Source organism: Zalophus californianus, chromosome 13 (assembly GCF_009762305.2).
Source record: "Zalophus californianus isolate mZalCal1 chromosome 13, mZalCal1.pri.v2, whole genome shotgun sequence".
NCBI lineage: Eukaryota > Metazoa > Chordata > Mammalia > Carnivora > Otariidae > Zalophus > Zalophus californianus.
In genome coordinates this window covers 6,571,958-6,589,742 of record NC_045607.1, presented here as the reverse complement: position 1 = coordinate 6,589,742, position 17,785 = coordinate 6,571,958, and the positions used below count along the sequence as shown (strand labels likewise).

The 17,785-nt window shown below is 59.1% G+C and overlaps 2 long non-coding RNA genes across 3 annotated transcripts in view; one reads left to right on the top strand and one right to left on the bottom strand.

The window, feature by feature from the left end:
* The window catches only part of LOC113935059, a 29,898-nt gene extending 15,559 nt beyond the window's left edge, over positions 1–14,339 (bottom strand). The window contains exons 1-2 of the long non-coding RNA XR_003523883.2: positions 14,077–14,339; positions 13,128–13,202 (exon numbers count right to left, since the gene is read on the bottom strand). This is a non-coding gene — a long non-coding RNA (uncharacterized LOC113935059). The remainder of the gene's footprint in view (positions 1–13,127; positions 13,203–14,076) is intronic.
* On the top strand, positions 9,911–17,314 carry LOC113935057. 2 transcript variants are annotated; one of them, XR_003523881.1, is made up of 4 exons: positions 9,911–9,953; positions 10,066–10,203; positions 14,650–14,821; positions 15,949–17,314. It is a non-coding gene; the product is annotated as an uncharacterized LOC113935057 (long non-coding RNA). The 2 variants fall into 2 exon arrangements; XR_003523880.1 differs by having other exon boundaries at positions 9,925–10,203.
* The last annotated feature ends 471 nt before the right edge of the window (positions 17,315–17,785 follow it).

The window sequence follows — 17,785 nt, the reverse complement described above, 5'->3', positions numbered from 1 at the left end:
CCAGCATAAAGGTACCACCAGTGCTGTGGGGTCACCAGGAGAGTCCAGAGGGTTGGCATGGGGGGGATGGCTGGGGAGGGAGCTGGGGGAGGAGGCACAGAGGCCAGGGAGCAGGGAAAGCTGGTCTTGAGCAATGACAAGGGATTTTAGTGGGGGGCGCAGGGCCATTCCTGGAGGCCGGCGCGGCAAGGGCAAAGGTATGGCTGCATGAGAAGACGGAACCCACTCCGGAGCAGGGAGGGCAGTGGGGAGAGAAGCAGGAGGGTGTTGCTGAGGCCGGGGCTGGGCTGCAAAGGCCTTAGACCTTTGCTCTGTAAAAATGGGAGGCGCGGAAGGTCTTGAGCAGAGGTGGACATCATTCTCCGGGAGTTTTAGAAAGAGAATTCTATAGGCGGTGAAATGTCCTGGAAACATACACAAAAAGACTAGAAGCACAAGGTCGGGATGCATTGCACAAACTTGCTTCCTTTAAAAACTTTTTTTTTTTTTTTGCCTTGTACAGGTATAACTATTCCAAAAAAAAAAAAAAAAAAGAGGACATTTTCAAAAGGAAGAGGGGAGCTGGGAAGCAGAGAGACGTGGGAGGCTGTAGCAGGAGTGAGCCAGGATTGGTGGGCAGGCCGCCTCTCTGACTGCTGGCTTCCCGGCTGTTTGAGTGATGGGCAATCTGGCAGGTGGGGCCACGGGGGTGGGGGGGTGGGGTTTGGGGCCCTCCTCTTAAACTAGAGCCTTCTCCTTGTCTGACTGATGGTGGCTTCAGCCTGTCTCTACCCCTCCCAGAAGGCTGTCCTCACCAGTCTCCTGCCCGACGGCTGGGCTGTGGGGCACAGGCTGATACTTCAGTCCTACTCAGTGCTAAATGGGGCAGTTATCCCAGGGGCCTCCCTGTGTCCTTGAGGACAGACTGTCTCCTGTAGCAGCACCAGGCACTGTGCTAGGTGCTTTACAAGTAGTGTCTCCAAATCTGAATATAATCCAGCGAAAGGAAAAAAAAAAGTGTTGCTCTCCCCATTTTAACAGATGGGGAACGGGGCGGGGGGCTCAGTGGCTTGCTCACGCAAGCTTTCACAGTGAGGGGGGAGTGGTTTCCTACGGGGTGTGGGGGGGTCACCTGAAAGTCCTTACCACTAGGCTATACTGCCACAGGCTTCTCAGGAGAAAATCCATCTCTCAGGTACCCCTAGGTTTTGTGCCTTGGGCCTGCTCTGGTTCCTGGACTAGGGTCTATAGTCACCCCTCTGAGCCATTCCTTCTGCCTAGGATGCCTTTCCTCCCCTCTCGCCATCATCCACAGGGCAAACTCCTACTGGACCTGTGAAACCCAGGGAAACCATTACTTCCCCCCCCCCCCCAGAGAACCCCAGACTACCCCTACAGTCCCCTTATCTGTGTTCTGTTCCTATGGAGCTCCCCTGGGAGATGAGAAAAGGCTCAGGAGCCATGGCTGGGATGAGAGTTCCAGCCTGGCCTCGCATGACAGAGAGGAGGGAACAATCGGCTTATTCTGGATGTTCAAAAGGGCAGGACTGGAGCAGGGTGGACGTGAGAGGGAGGATGGCCTTGGCTCAACCCAGGGAAAGACAGATCAAGCAGCCCCTGGGATTATTTGGCTTAGAGGCTGGGAGAAGGACAAGTTCAGATGCAGAGAGAAGCAAAGATCCAGGCTGCCTAGCATGGCCTCGCCAGCTCTCCATCAGCCCAAAAAAACACAGCCCTTTCCTGCCTGGCCCTCCCAGCACACACTGGAGCTCTTTGGCAAGGCTGAGGTGGGAAACTGTCTTTTGTGCACAGCTGTCCCTAGCTCCCCCACCCCTAGTGAGCACATGCACAGAGATGAAAAGCTCCCCCCTTAGAGCCCAGAGCCTCCATCCCAGGTAGAGATGACCAGAATTGGGAACAGAGCAGTGTGGGCTGCTCATGAACTCAGAGAATCCCCAGTGCCAAGTTCAGGGACTGGCACATAGTAGGCACTTAAGCATACATTGAAAAACAAATGAAAGCATGAATGAATGAGCGATTGCCAGACCCCAGCCCAGGAAGGAGGGCCAAGAGCCTTAAGTCTATCTGTCTGTCCCCTTATAAAGCGGACCTCCTGTGTCGTGGGAGCCCCAGAAGTACAGGGTAGCAGGGACAGGCTTTGGGGATGAGAGAGGGTGGGGGGGGTGCTGGGAGAGCCATAGAAAAGTGGCCCCACTTGGGAGGGATGCAGACAGTGAGCCGTGGTTCTGATGAAACATCCTTTCTGATACCTGGGCATGGGCAGTGCCTGGGGCCCAGAGGAACTCTTAGGTACCCCCGCATCACCCCAGTGGGGACCTACCCACACAGTTCCCCTGGAGGCAGCGTGGTGAGGTCCTTAAAGCCGGGGGTTCTGGACTCAGACATTTCTGAGCACCAGCTCCACCACTTACTAGACCAGTTGCCTCAGTTTCCCCTTCTGCACACGGGACTAATCGCACTACCTGCTGCACATGTTTGCTGGGAAGGTCACACGAGAGATGCCTGTGCAGCACGCTCTGTCTGCCAGTGTTATCAACAACAGCACGGGAGACCTGGGCCCTGGGCTCTGGTCCCAAGGTGCCATTGACTTACTTATAGGTTGACTCTGAACAAGGCCCAGCCTCTCATCAGGCCTCAGTTTCCCCATTTGTACCGCCAGGCCCTGCTAGCCCCAACAGCCTTGACCCTTCCCCAAGCCCAGGCCAGACCTGCGCACACAGCTGCCTCCCCCAGACCTGCCCACGGCCCCTGGGGTGCCCGGAGACACACAGGCACATGTGCACACGCACACGCACGCAGAATGCACACAGACACACTCGCACATAGGCACATGCCCACGCAGGCACATTCATGTTCACACAAGCAGACACACAGGCAAACACTCACACACACATTTACACACAGACCTCACAGGCATAGCCCACACTCAGCCCCCCACCCTGTGCCCTTGCCCTTGCCCAGGCACCCACACCTGCTCACACTCATGATCACCCTCACGCCCCCCTTTCCCCCCAAATCTGCTGTGCACCAACTGTTGGTAGGGGAGGGGCTGGGAACGGGAAGGAACAAAACCCACGACTCAGCCGGGGAAGCGGGGTGCGGGGGGGGTGCGCGGGCGAGGGAAATGACAGCCCGCGGTCCCCCTCGAGTCCCGGCTCATGAATATTAATGCGGCGGTAATTAAAATGCAGGGACGCAGCAGGATGGATGCGGCTGCCTCCGGAGCGCTGGGGAGCGCGGCGTGTTCGCAGGCGGGTGGAGCCCGCTTCTTGCTGGCGATCGCCGGATCGGCCGCGGGCCGGGGTTCGGGGCTGGGGGCGGGGGTTCGCGGCGCCCGCGGCTCCCCTCCGCGCTCTGCCCCTAGGCCGGGCCGCCCGCCAGGCCGCCTTTTCCCGGAGCCGGCCCCCTCCCGCCCTCGCGGCCCGGTGATGTCATCTGCACAAAACTTTCCGCTTCCCGGCCGGTCTCGGGGCCCTGAGTCATAGCCGCCCCCGGCCCGGGCCGCGCCGTCTGTTTGTGCAGAGCTGGGCCCCGCTTGCCCCGGCCTGACGTCAGGCTGGCGGGGCCTGGAACCGCGTGGGGCCCGTCTGCCTGGTGTTGCGGGCCGCTGGGGGCTTGGACGTCAGCCCCGGGCGGTGGAGTAGGAACCCCGGTGAAGGGCACAGCCTGGGCGGGCGGGATCCGAGCCCCGAGTCACCTTATGCAGATTGCTTGATCTTGGGCCGGTCCTTTGAGCTGTCTGAACTCCTGTTTCCTTATCTGCTAATTCACAGATGCTCGGCAAGTCTTCACGACTCCGAGAGTGAATTGTGCAGCTGAAGGAACCCTCGCCCAGAGATGGAAAGGAACTCGGCCAAGTGGGCAGCAAAGCTGGGTTCCCGGGCCCCAAGTTCCAAGTTCTTTCTGCTGTGTCACATGCTGTTACCATGTGCAAGGCCCGGCTTAGGGGCTTAGGGCAGGTGCGGAGAAACCCCCCCCCAACCACCACCATCCTACCAGAGGTGGGGGAGTTCCTAGGCAGGACTGGAGGAGCTTGAGTCCCCACCAAGGCCATAGGACTCTGGCCAGCTTTCTCACCTCTGCAGCAGGCATGAGCATCTAGCATACTAACCCTGTGGAATCTATGAAGATAAAGATGAGCTAAGGAAGAACACATTGCTGTGTGAACACTATGGGGCAGCGCTTAAGGCATGATTAAGATTCTGGTCGTTTCTTGAAGGCAGGTGAGGAGGCCATTTTGGAGTCAGGTCACCTAGGTTCAAATCCCGGCTCTAGATGCCCCCTCTTCCTTGTTCCCACTTCTGTGCCCTCAGGCCAGTGGTGCTGAAAGCTGAGCCCTGTGCCAGGGCCCAGAGCCCAGCACCTTGTTAGCAAGTGCCCAGCCAGTCCTTCACCAGAGTTGTACAGAGGAAGCCCCAAACATCTGCAGTTCTTAGGTTCTTTCTAGGGCCTTTGGCACATGATCTTGAGGCCCAATTTATAGATGGGACTAAGAACATTTTGGCTGCTGCTCTCAGGGGTTGAGTGGGGATTAGGCTCAGGTCTGTAACCTCGGACACATGGCTGTGGGCTGTGGCTCTGCCCCAAATGCACTCCCACCTCCACCCGGTATCTGCCCCTGGTGCTGAGAAAGGCCTGCCCTGCTGCCTGCACACCCTTGCCTCTGCCTCCCTGCCCCCCACCCCCCCCCACCCCGCCTCACTGAAACTCCTCCTCTGCTGCTCCAGGCTGCTTCTTCTGGCCTGAGGGCTTTGCCTATGTGTTCCCGCCCCTGTGCCTGGAACTCTCACCCTCCTCTCCCATTTTCCCGGGGGAACATCTCCTCCTCCAGCTCTCCTCAGCCCGCCTCCTGGGGAGTGTCCCAGTTACCACCACCCCACAACACACACACACACACACACACACACACACACACACACACACACACACACACACACACACACACACCAGAAGCCACAGACTGCATCCCCCATGCACACCACACAGACAGCTCACGTACACACCTTACATCCCCTGACCACATGGCACACACACACACACACACACACACAGACACAGACCAACACGCATCAAGGCTGTATGGGTGCCCCTCCTCTGGGCTCCTGCAGCCTCTAAGTTGGACCCCCGCCCCCCATCATGGTATTTATGCCCCCAGTGAAGGCCAGCACCCACCCTTTTCCTTCTCTTCCCTTCCGGCAGAGAGCCTTGCATCAAGTCTCCTGCCGTCAGTGGCCGGACCCCTGCCCTCCTCCCATGGTCACAGCCCCACCTCCATCCAGGCCCCCTCAAATGGGTCCGCACCTGCGTCTGCCGGGGGCTCCCCTCACTCCCTGTAGAGCTGCTCCTGGTCCGGCCCTCCTAACCCACAGGTCACACTCACCTGGGCTTTGGTCAGCTCCCCTCCCACCCAGACAACAGCTGCCCAAGAGGAAGGACTGTGTCCAGTCGCCCCTTGGCCCCACACCCGCACCCGCACCAACCCCAGCCCAGGGCCTCTGGTATATGTGGTGACTTGAACTGGGCCAGAGCCTTAAGGTCACTTCTGTCTGGGACCTCAACTTTCTCATTTGTAAAATGGGGTAACACTCAAAGCACCTGCCGAAACTCAGAAATGTCATGGTGACTGTCATTAGCACAGCCATTGGGTCCCTGCTGGGCCGAATCCGTGGCTGAAGGGAACTTTGGTGGCTGCAGCTCATCCCCTAGGTGAACCCCTTCCTCAGGTGAGCGTCCTGGTCATGCCCTTCCTGCAGACTGGGTCCCTGAGGCACTTGGTGCTGAACCCCGGAGGCGGGGTATTTGGCTGGGGTTCCTGACAGATAACGGGTGTTGTCTGTTCCAAGCACCACCCCTGGGGGACAGCAGTTCCTCTTCAGGCTGAGGCTTTCAGGAGGACAGGTGGTCTCCCCGGGGTGGGGGTGGGGGTGGGGACTGGGCTGGAGCTTCAGATCTCTTCCTCCAGCCAGCAGAGCACCACCCCGGCGCCTGGCCCTATTGGGTTGGGAGAAACTTGTAGGGTAGGAGGGTGAGTCTCTCCTGGTGGGTGACCAGAATCAGGAGAACGGGGAGGGTAGATGAGTGACTTAGGGAAGGAGCAGAGTTACCTGCTTTCGTCAAGGCAGACTCATTTATGGAAGATGGACAAAGATGAGTTGCCCGACACCCACACTTGCCCACTTCATCCTTGCTGCCCTCGGGTCCTGGGGGCCCTCTCTTGGCCCAGCAGGACCCCAGCAGCTCACTGGGCCGCCCCACATGCAGAGATGGAAACCCAGAGGCCAGGGTCGGGAGGGGCCTGGGCAGGCACGCAAAAGGGCCAGGTGGAGCAGCCCTGTGCTGCTCGAATGCCTTCATTCACAGGTGTTCACCGGAACCTTCCATGTGCCGGCCTGGAATGATGTACTGGGTGTACAGTGAGGGACGAAACAGCCGATTCTCTCAGCCTTAGAGGCTGGCAGAGTCAGAGGGCCACAAGAAGCCAGTAAAAAAAAAAAAAAAAAGGCAGCAAGACATCAGCAATAGCAGGGGTGGGGTAGGTGCTGGGATGGGAAAGAAGGGGGCACCCATGCTCATTTACGAACATTTCTGTACCTCGGCCCATGTGTGTCCCAGGGTTTCTTCCAGAACATTTCTTAGCTCACTCATCCTGTCTGTGCACATGGTTGGAACACCTTTGTCTAAAGCAGGGGCAGAGTAGTTATGAGCAGAGTCCAGACTCCTCCTTCTGGCCGTGTGATTTGGGGCAAGTCACTGTCCCTCTCTGAGCCTCCATGGCATGATGTCCCCTATAAAATGGGGGCATACCTGCAGGACTGTTGTAAAGATTCCTCGAGATGATGTGTGCAAAGCTCTCGGCGTGGGGACCCAGGCTTGACTCTCTGCCCCAAGCGCCCTTGGCCCCTGATTACCCTGCTCAGGCCCCATAGGGCTCTCGTCTCTGCCTGAGCCCCAGTACCTGACAGCCCAGTCCTGGGGGGTATGAGCAGTCCCTGCAAGATGGAGGCCCAGCACCAGCTGGCCAGGATGACAAGACTGCCAGGGACAATTTGCTTACCCAGCTGCATACTCAGGGGCTCCTGCCTCTCTGGGGCTGAATGTTTCAAATGGAGATGAGTTCTGGAAACACAAGGGCAGTTTGCTGGAGGGAGCCATGGGCCGCAACTCTGACCTGCTAGGATGCCCTGATTAAAAAAAGGAAAACTGAGGGGCGCCTGGGTGGCTCAGTGGGTTGAACATCCGACTCTTGATTTCAGCTCAGGTCATGATCTCAGGGTATGTGGGATGGAGCCCCACGTGGGGCTCTGTGCTCAGCCAGGAGTCTGCTTCTCCCTCTCTGCCTGCTCTTCCCCCTGCTTGCAGTTCTCTCTCTCTCTCTTTCTCTCTCTCTCTCACTCTCCCCCCCCTCAAATAAATAAACAAAATCTTTTTTTTTAAAGAGGAAAATTGACCACAGCCTCTCAGTACTGGCCACCCCCACTGCTGTGGGCCAGGCACTGTGAGGTATTCCAACAGCCCCTTGAGGCTTCTGCAACTCAGATGAGGTGCAAAAGATAAGGAAACTGAGGCTGGGAGGGGGGAAGGCCCATGCCTCAGGCCATGGGGTTGTCGTGTGGAAAAGCCAGAATTTACCCTCTTCTGAGCCTGAAGCCTGACCTGTTACCTACCCGGCTGCCCCCTGCTTTTGTCTTGTCAGCGAAGGAACAGGTTTGTCCCAGCACCCACCTTGCCTAATTCACATCCAGCTGTTCATCCACCCAACTCCTGGGCATCACCCCCAGGACCTCCTTAGAGAGCCTTGGGGCTGAGAACTGATGCTCCCCAAAGGGCAGATCAGGGGGAATTTCCCGGGAAGGGTCCTGAGACCCCAGGATGTCGAAACCAGAAGGGACCTCAAGGATCACCACTTTGGCAACTTTTCTGTATGTTGCGCATATAGAAAAGCTTCAGCTCAGAGAGGGGGAGACACTGGCCCGGGGACCCACAGCAAGGTACTGACCCACCTGGGGCTAGGTGGGAACTAGATTTGGGAACTAGATGGGGGCTGGATTTGGAACTCAATTTCCCAGGTTCAAATCTGGGTCATGCTTGCCAGCTATCAGACTGAGTCCCTGAACCCTCTGTGCCTCAGTGTCCTCATTCTGTAGAATGAAGAGAGTAATAGGTCCTATTTCACAGGCAGTTGTGAGAAATAAATGAATGAACACACATACTAGGCTTAAAAACGGGGGCTGGTACTCAGTAAGCATGCGATCGACGTGAACTGTCATCTGTCCTTGTCAGTCTCTGGTTTCTAGTCCAGTACAGACCTATCTGCCCAGGCAACCTTCAGTGTCACCTACTCTGTCAACACCGAAGACCGAGCCTGCCCTCCTGGTGCTCACAGTCCAGCTAGGAAACACCTGAGACCTGAGGTTGGCAAGACGAGGGGCAGAAAGCACAGTCCTGGGCAGACGGGATAACATGCATGAAGACCTGGGGCAGAAAGGACATAAAGCTGCCCGAACTAGAGAGAAGGTCCTCATGGCTGGAGCTCGGGACCAAGGGTGCGGGAGGGGAGAAGTGGCAGAGGGGGTCAGACATCCGGCCCCTGGGAATGACACAGAGAGCCTGGAGAGCCAGCGATGGTTAGAAGGGAAGGAAGTGGTCAGGCTTGCATTTTGGAAGGATCCACTGGCTTGACCTAGAGAGCACACTGGATGGGGGGCGGTGTGCATAGAGAGAGCGGGAGCCCAGCTCAGACAGGGGTGAGGGGGCTGTGGGTACAGGATGAAGGGAGCTGACTCCTTTAGGTGGGAAGCTCCTTGGGTCTGGGTAAGTATTGAGCTAGTGGTTGGGGAGGAGGGATCCAGGATGGACTTGGGATCTGGCCAGGGTCCAGGTGCATGGCTGGAAGTGGTGGTCAGGAGTTCAGTTCAAGGAGGAGGAATGACTTTGCATCCAGCTTGGGCCACTCCAGCTGCAACAGCACCCAGGGACCTGGGTGACTTGAGTTCCAGGCTTTAGGGAGTGGCATCTCAAGCCCTTCTCTCAATATGCCCTTCCTCATGGGGCAAGGAATCCTTGGGACCAAGATCCATGATCTGGGCACCTGGGATCCTGAAATTCCCTGCTCGATGGCCCCCAGCCCACTTCCTGGGTCCATCCTCCCAAGGATAGTCTGAGCTGGCCATTTGGACACCCTGGAGCTCTAGGGGTGGCCAAGAGGTGGCTGTTTGCAGGGGGTGTGGACAGAATTTATGCACACAGGCTGGAGTGTCCATGCCTCACAGAAAAGGACAAGAACTGGGGTGGGGGGGGTGGATGAAAGAAAAGGCAGGCCCGGTGGGCAGCTGCTGGCCAGGGCTGTCTCTCCCTGTGCTGTTACTTCTAGCATGGACCCCAGGAGTCTGAGACTTCTAAGTACAAACCCAGCCTTCCAGCTGTATTTGTCCTTAGGAAGGTGTATTTGTCAAGGAAGGAGGACTGAACATATTTTATTTAGCAGTTTATTAGCTTGATTTATAACTTGTAAATACTTAGACCTGAGGTATGTGGGCCTCTGCTTGTACTCCTGCCCCCCAGTACTGCCCAGAGAGGAGCAGCCTCCCTGGCTCCCCTGCACAGGCATCCAGTGGCTGACCCTGACCAGCAGGTTGACTCCTGGGGATCCTCCAGTCTTCCTTCCCAGCATCCCGACCCCACTGTGCTCCAACCAGTCCTCTGTGTTTGTCTGCCTTGCCCTTTCAAAGTTCACCTCCAGCCCTTCCTCCTCCAGTAAGCCTTCCCTCCGTGGAGGCCCTGGCTTTCCAGTTTGGGGCTGTATTTTTGGTCACAGATGATGTGGTGGTCTGATTGGCTAGGACGTGAGTCCCCACCCTCCTGCAGGACCAGGAGCTCCCAGAAGCAGCACCGCCCAGCAGAAGCAGTAGCTTGCCGAGGGTAGGAGTCTAGCTCAGAACACACACGGACTTGAGGTCAAATCCCAGCTCTGTGACTTTCTTGCTGTGTGACCTTGGGAAGCGGCTTCGCAGCTCTGAGCTGGTTTCCACTTCTGAAAACCCATAATCATAACTGTACCTCTTGCAGGGAGGAGGCAATATGGAACGCAGAGCCCACGTGTGCCCAGCATTTGGCAAGTACTCGGGGAAGGAATTAGGAAGGGCAGGAGTTACATCATTCACTTCTTTATACAGCTGAGAAAACAAGCAGAGGAGGTTCAGCGAGGTGAGGCCGGTTGCCCAAGGTCACACAGCCTGTAGCGGGACAGGGGCCCAGGCCAGGCCGTCCGACCTGCGCTCTAATCACTGAGACCCCCGGTCCGAGCCTGCCCCCTCCCCGTTACTTCCCCCCTCCCCGGCCTCCGTGGCCCTTGGGCGCCGGAAGGCCGCGTGGGGGCCCGCGGAGACCGAGGGCAGGGCCAGGGCCTAGCCCGCGGGGCGGGAGGGGTTAACGGGCTCCGCCGCATTGGGCCGGCCTCCGGGGGAACCAGCCAATGGGCGCGCGCCGCGATGAGGTAATGCCGGGACGGGAGGAGTGGGCGGGGCCGGCGGGGACCTCGCCTCGCTCACGTTCCTTCTCTCCCCACCTACCCCTCACCTTTGACCCTGATGTCCCCTCCCCAGCCTTACACCCGCGTTAACCCCCCTGCTGGAGCTGAGGGTCTCGGGGGGCAGGGGACCCTGGGTCCCTTAAGGTCTTCGGCAGGAACCCGGGGCCGTCTTGCCTCCTCCGAGCCTCAGTTTCCCATTTTGCAAGATGGGAGCCGGTGATCGCCAAAGGCTAGACCAGAGGTGGACGTCCTTGGATCCCAGGACAGTTTTCAGCCTCTCCCCGCCCTTGGCCCGGCCGTTAGCGGGTGGCGCAAGGAGTCCCCGGGGCCAAGCGGAGGGAGCCTCGCCGGCCTGCACGTGGGCCCAACCCGTCAGCTCCTCCCTCTCCCTTGGGTATCTGCGCTTGACACCCCCTCCGCCCCCCCCCGTCCCCCATGTCCCTTCGCCGCCACCAAGCCCCCCGGGTTAGCGGCCTAAGCAACAGGACTTGGCGGTTTCGTAGTCAGAGGTCAAAGTTCAATATTAATTGAGCGCCTGCTACGTGCTGCTCCGAGCTGCTCCGAGCTTGGGGCTTGGACGCTGCCCCGCCCACCTCCAGGGCTGCCCGCGACCCGGGCTCCTTCCCGGCCGCCCGCCGCCCGCCGGGCACGAAGCGGTTAAAGCCTTTCTGGAGCTGGCACTGCCGCGGCGGCGGCCCGGCTTATTAGTCAGCTCGCGGGGAGGGGGCGGGGGGGAGGGGCTGGAGATGAGAACCGCAGAAAGCTATTCTCAGGGGCTCCCAAGTGGGGGGGGGGGGCGGCTCAGCAGGAGCTGCTGCTTCCCAGAAAGTGGATTATTTTTAACCCAGGAAGAAGAAAGGAAGGAGGCGAGGGAGAAGGACTCAGAAAAAAAGAGAGGATTGCAGAGGAGAGGAGAGGAGAGGATGGGGAAGGGGGAGAGGGGAAGGGGAGAGGATGAGAGCCTTGGTTGGGGCAGTGGAGGGGAGGAGCGGAGAGGGGCTGGCAGGGGGTAATGGAGGGGAGTGGAAGGAGAAGCAGGGCCAGTCCAGTGGGGGAGGCCAGCTGGCAGGGGTCTCTGGGAGGGGAGTGGATGTGGAGGGGACACTGCCACTCTCCTCGGGCGCCCCCTGCACCCCTCCAGCTGTTCTCCCCGCCCCCAGGGCTCTGTGGGGCTCTCCTGCTGGACCCACCCCAGGCTGCCCATCCTGGCCTTCCGGTGGTTGAGCTGAGAGCAGTACCCTGTGGGGTGTCACCAACCCAGGGCTGTGCAAGGCACCAGGCTGGGAGGGTGGGGGGGCCGAGGCCGAGCCGCAGCCCTGCCCTAGGGTGCCGTCCAGCTGACAGGCAGCACAGGGACCTGTCCTCACCCCTGCGGTGACCACAGGGGGAGGGGGCAGGAGGGCTGCCCTGAAAACCCCGTGGCCCCCAAAAGGAGAGGTTTCTGGAGGAGAGGGCAGAAGGCACCTAGGGGCTCCTTTTCTCCAGCCTTGGGGTGGAGCCAGGCTGAAAACCGAGCCCAGGGAGGGGCCTCAGGGAGGGTGCTGGGACACAATGACAAAGGAGACAGATTCCGCCAGGCCCACTGAGGGCTCACAGTCTTGCAGGAGTAGCAGAGGCGGCGCAAGCCATTAAGAATAAGGCGTTAAGTAACAAGAGGGCAGTGGGCTGGGAGGGGACCACACAAGGGGCCCAAGGGGCCAGGAGGGCTGGTCCCAGGGGCCTGGTCTCTGCAGGGGGCATAGGAGGGCTCCCTGAGGACCAGGAGTGGCTGACTAGGTGGAGAGTGACTGGGGGAGGGGGTATGGAGGGGATCCCGGGGCACAGACCTGAGAGCCTCAGAGAGGATCAGTGTGGCCCAAGACTGTGGCCCTTGTCCCGGAGGCAGCCTCATGTTTGGGGAGAGTTCCATAGAGCAGAGGGAAAAGTCCAGATCTGCAAAGCTCACTGGGGTGCCTGCACCCTGAAGCTGGAGGACGGGGTGTGTATGGCTGAAGCTTGCGAGGAGGGGTGCAGCTCTGGGGCTGCCTCCAGACCTGAGTGTGTGAGTGTGTGTCCCTTGCACAGAGTGGCCTGCCCTCCACTTGAGGCAAGACCCAGGGGACACATCCAACCCCTCCAGGACCAGGGGGTGATGGATGAGGACCCCCGCTCCCCCCACCCCACCCCTGCTGGAAATCCAGCACCGCCCCCTCCACCCCTTGTTACTCTAGAACCCCGGGACCAGCCTCTGATGTCCTCCCCCAGGAGCAGGAAGGGGGGTCCTGGGCTATTGGCTGGAGGGCAATGACTGTAGGGTGTCAAGGAGGCCTCGCTGTGGCATCACAGAATCACCTGCACCCACTTCCCACTCGGGTGCCTGTCTGTCCTCTCCCAGGATGGGAGGGCAAGTCCGCTCAGCCTGTGGGGCGAGTGGCTTAGCCAAAGCCTGATTCCAGGCAGCAGCTGGGGGCAGAGCTTGGCCACCTGCAGCTGTGACCCTCCCTGCACACCCTAGGTCAGTGGCCTGTGGCCTTCCCATCAGTCCTGCCCCCCACCATTGGCCCCCCTCCCCCAGGTTGGGGGCACATCATAATGTCACAATTAAGATGAAGGGACAGACCTGAATCCAAACCGGTTGCTGACTGGCTCTGAGCTCCGGCAAGTGGCTCTGGCCTCTGTGCCTCAGTTTTCTCATCTGCAAAATGGGGATAATAATGGCAATGGCAGAGAAGCGGCGGAGGTCAGGCCTTTAGCAGAGAAGTAGCCCGTCCCAGGTCACTTGAGGCCCTGAAGTTTCTGCATCAGTGTAATGAGGGGCATCGGCTGCAGCCCTCCAAAGTGCAAGAGTTAGCCTCGCCACCCTCTCAGCACGGGCCAGGTGGTGGTATGACTCCTCTTTTGCAGATGAGAACACCAAGGCTCAGAGAAGTGTGGACCGGGTCCAGCGCTGCACAGCAGGAAGGTGGGGGGACGTGGGTTTGCATTCCCTGCCTGCTTTCTCCTCGGGGAATTCCTTTCCCATTGCCACTGCCCTCCAAATAAACACGTGCCACAATGCGCCCCCCCTCCAGGACACCCTCCTCTCCCTCCCCCAAACCCACACGGTGACCCTGGGCTGGCCCTCTGGGCCCAGGAGGAGCCGCGTCTCCATCGGGCATCTCTGAGCTGGGCTTTCTCGGCGGTGGAGCACAAAGGAGGGTAGCCGGGCAGAGAAAGAGCCCGACAGGCGAGGAGCCGGCTCCGCGGGCGCTTTTCTCCCCGCTTTCTTCCTCTCCTGGCTCTTTGTTAAGCTCCCTTTCAGCTGAGCCGGCAGAGCCTGGGTGTTCTGAGCTCACAATAATTGCTGTGTCTAGACAGTCTGGTATGAGGCCTCCCTCTCCCGCGCCTCCCCGGCCTCCCCGAGGCTCCCTTTCCCAGCCCTGCGGCCCTGCGGCCCAGCTCCACGCCCTCCGTCTCCCACACCCCTTCCCCTCTCTGGCTGCCAGCCCCTACCCCCCCCCAGTCCTGCCTCCCCCCTGCTCAGACTTTTAGGGCTCCCTCTCCCCACCCTTGGGTGGGCGCACACTCACCTCCCACCTTCCTCAAGGCCTGAAATCCAGGGGACAAAGGTGGTTTCCCATTTGGCTCTGGCTGGGCAACTTTGGAGGAGGCTGTAGGCCCCCAGGAGCGGGAGGCCGCTCACCTTGCTGGCCTTGGGGCTGAGCTGGGCAGCTCTGGGGTCCGTCCCGCTCCTATCCTCATCTCTCCATTTGGGCCTGGCTGGGAACCCAGAGAAACAGGAGGGATTTAGGATAGGTACAAGGAAATACTTCTTGGCACCTCTGACCACCAGACACGGATGGAGTGGTTCTCAGGAGGTGTAGAGAGTGGGAAGTCACATTTCACAAGTTCTAAGGTCTGTCCCTGCCCCCGGTCGGATCAGCAACTCAGGAAGATTTCCCCAAGAGCTAGAGTTTCCTCACAGGTGTCAGAATTGAGGCCCTTGGGGTGTAATAATATCCAGCATTTGCTCAGCCCTCTCCCTGTTCCAACCACTGTGCAAACTCTGTACAAACGTTCATTTACTCAATCTCCCAACGTTTATTTAATCTCACCACGAGAAAGAGAAAGGGAATGAGCCTGTGATTTGTCCCATTTTACAGATGAGGAAACTGAGACCCAGGGAGGCTAAGTAACTTGCCCACGGTCGCAGAGCCAGCAAGTGGAGGAGCCCCAGTTGGAAGCCCCAGAAGCTGGCTCCAGCCCCAATAATTACCAGTGGTACAAATATTAAACGCTTACTGAATACCAGGAGCTGTGATCAGCACTTTACAGGTATTATTTCCTTTAGCCTCGCCACACTGTTACCTAGGACCCAGGGTTATGTCCATTATAGAGACTAAAAGAGCATGGCCGAGGGCTGCTGGGTGTGGCCTGATGGTGACCCAGCTCTGTGTCAGCGAGGCCTAGTAATCTAGAACCTCTCCATGGCTGTCGAGCTGTGCGTAAAAAACTTGACATGAAGTAGAAGCTTCTGTGCCATTTCCCACTTCTTCCCTCTGGGCTTTCTTGAGCACCTCCAGGGCATACAGCCCCGGCCAGGCTGGGGCAGACGGAGGCCAGGGTGGGGGCTCTGTCATCACCAGACCTGGAGAAGGTCTAGTGGACCTGGCCTAGAGGAGGCTGGCAAGTCGGCCAGTTTCCGTCCGGAGTGGGAATGATGATGATGCTTGAGGGGCCACAGGGCCTCTGGGGGCCGAGGGGAGGGGCCCTAAATCCAAGAAGGCTTCTGGAGGAGGTAGAATCAATATTACCCTGGAGGATGAGTAAGAGTTAGACCTAGAAGGGAGGGAGAGGCCTTCCTGGCAGAGGGAATCACACATAAGAAGGTCCCAGAGTGAGAGAAACACAGGGTAATCTCAGAGGACCCAGGAACCCTGAGTGGCTTTGTCAGCCTGAACAGGAGTGGGGGGTCAGGGAGGGAGGTGCGGGGGAGCCACGAGGCTGGAGCCCAGCTGATAGGAGGGGCCTCGATCGCCAGGCCAGCTGGGAGCTGGCACTTACCCAAGGCAGGCAGGGCTGTGATAGTCAGGAGGATGATGCAGCGGGCAGCCTGGGTGGATTGGAGAGGCCCGACCCGTTATACAAAGATGGCCTCCTCTGATGTCGGGGACTGGCCTGCGAGCATGTCTTCAGTGCCGTTCCGGATACGGAAAGCAGCGTGGGCAAGGACCCGGAGGCGAGGGTGGCCAGGTGTGCTCCTGGGGGCAGTGGGGCCATGCACTGAATGGCCTTCAGAAAGAAGCAAGGGATAGGGAGCCCTGAAGGTTTGGTGGCTCGGGAAGAGGACTAATTGGGAAGATTAATCTGGCATCTTCGCAGGATGGCTCAGAAGGGCAAACCTGGAGGCAGAGAGGCTGGGAGGAGGCCACTGCTGAGTGGGTTTTCCTTTCCTTCCCCAGCAGATCTGTCCTCATCTTAAGCCACGCCTCCCTTCTGCAGAGTCATTTTTGATTCTGCACCTACTCCCTCCCCCTGGGCTGCCTCACACTCTGCACCCCCCACCCCCAGCTGTAGATGGAAGGAGGCTGCTGGCCATTCATTCCTCATCCAGGCCATCGATGGAAATGTCAGACCGCTCAAGTCCACGCCTGAACACCCCTCGTGGCCGCCGGGCACTGACGCTGGCAGATCCATTGATGAGCTTGGCGCCTGCCACCTCTGGGTCTGCCTCAGAGCGATGCGGCCACAGGCCTGGCTCGTGGCTTCTCCGGACTTGACTCCGAATGCACAGCGTGGGCCTAACAGGGAGCTGGGGGCAAGCGGACACGGCACCCCCTGTCTGCGGACGGCACAGTGCTGTGTACTGTTGATCTGGCGATGCTGGGCGTCCACCACGGGCTGGCGCAGGAGGAAAACAGGATCAGGCAGGTGACATAAGGCAGATGGGGATGCTACAGTAGCCCTAATGGTGAAGACCAGGGTCACACAGGCCTGTCATCCCTGACCCCAAATCCCTGGGCAGATGGTTCGAGAACTCGGAATTTTTCCAATTGTAGAAAGATATCTGACACATGTACCGCCTATTTCCTAACACCCCCCAAGGAGGTGTGGGGCAACCCGTGCAATCAAACACATTAATATGTCTGCAGCAGAGCGCACGAACAAAGATGATGATGACTCGCCAAATCCCAGTTCCTCGACTTGCCACTGGGGCCGTGGTGCCCAGCTCCCGGGGTGGTCCCGAGAATTTGATGCCTGCAGTGTCTCAGACACGGGTGCATGTCCTGCCCCCGCCCTTTGCACGTGCTGCTCCTTTCCGGAATATTCCTCTCCAGGATGGCTTTCTCACTTCCACGCGGGCTCTGCTCAAACGTCACCCACCTCCTCAGCGAGGCTCGCCCTGGCCGTGCCCGCCTCCTCCCGCCCCCTCTCGCTCTCCTTCCTCTTCCTTCTCAAGCACCTACCACCTGACCTTGAACTTAATCAATAACTCATTTATCCATTGCCTGCTCCCCCTCGGTGGAGTCTGAGCCCCTCGAGGGCAGGACTCCTTTCTGTCCCTCCAGCACCCAGGACAGTACCCGTGCAGGTGGGCCCTCCCAGTGTTGTTTCGGGAAGAACAGTCTGTTCGAGTGCCCGGCACATCATCAGAAAGCCTCAATAAAGCCAAGCTGGTACCATCACCATTACTGACGTTACTGAAGCTGCTGCTGTTTCTGTTTTTATTATATTATGACGTTCCTGAGCTGATCCCAGACCTTGGTTCTCCAGCCTGGGAAATGGGCATCCTGGGGAACGGGGCACCAGACGCGGGCCGGGTCGCTGCAAGAGAGACAAAGAACGCCACCCGCCCACCTGGGGGAGCCTGCGCCCCTCACTGGAGAGAGAGGCCCAGGAGAAGCGTGGAGAACGCCAGCCCCAGCAAGCAGGGCTGCCAGAAGGCCATACATAATTCATTGCCAAATGGGGCCGCGGGCGGCTCTCTGCGCCGTGCGCTGGGGGCTCACTCCGCGCCTGGCACTTTGCTGACTGCTCCTCACACGTCGCCTCATTGCATCTTCGCGGGTTTGCCGGGTGCGATCCTGCCCCTCCGCCTGGCTCAGCGAGGGGGGACCTGAGGTTCAGAGGATGGGGTGACCGCTTGAGCCAAGCTGGGCCTCAAGTCAGCAGACTGGATTGCAATCCAGCAGCCCCCGTCACTGCCTCTCTGTGGGCGGAAGAGGTAGCCCTGGGGAGGGCCTGGGGTGGGGACAGAGGAGGACGCTCACATGCAGGACAGGCGGGGGGACAGGCTGG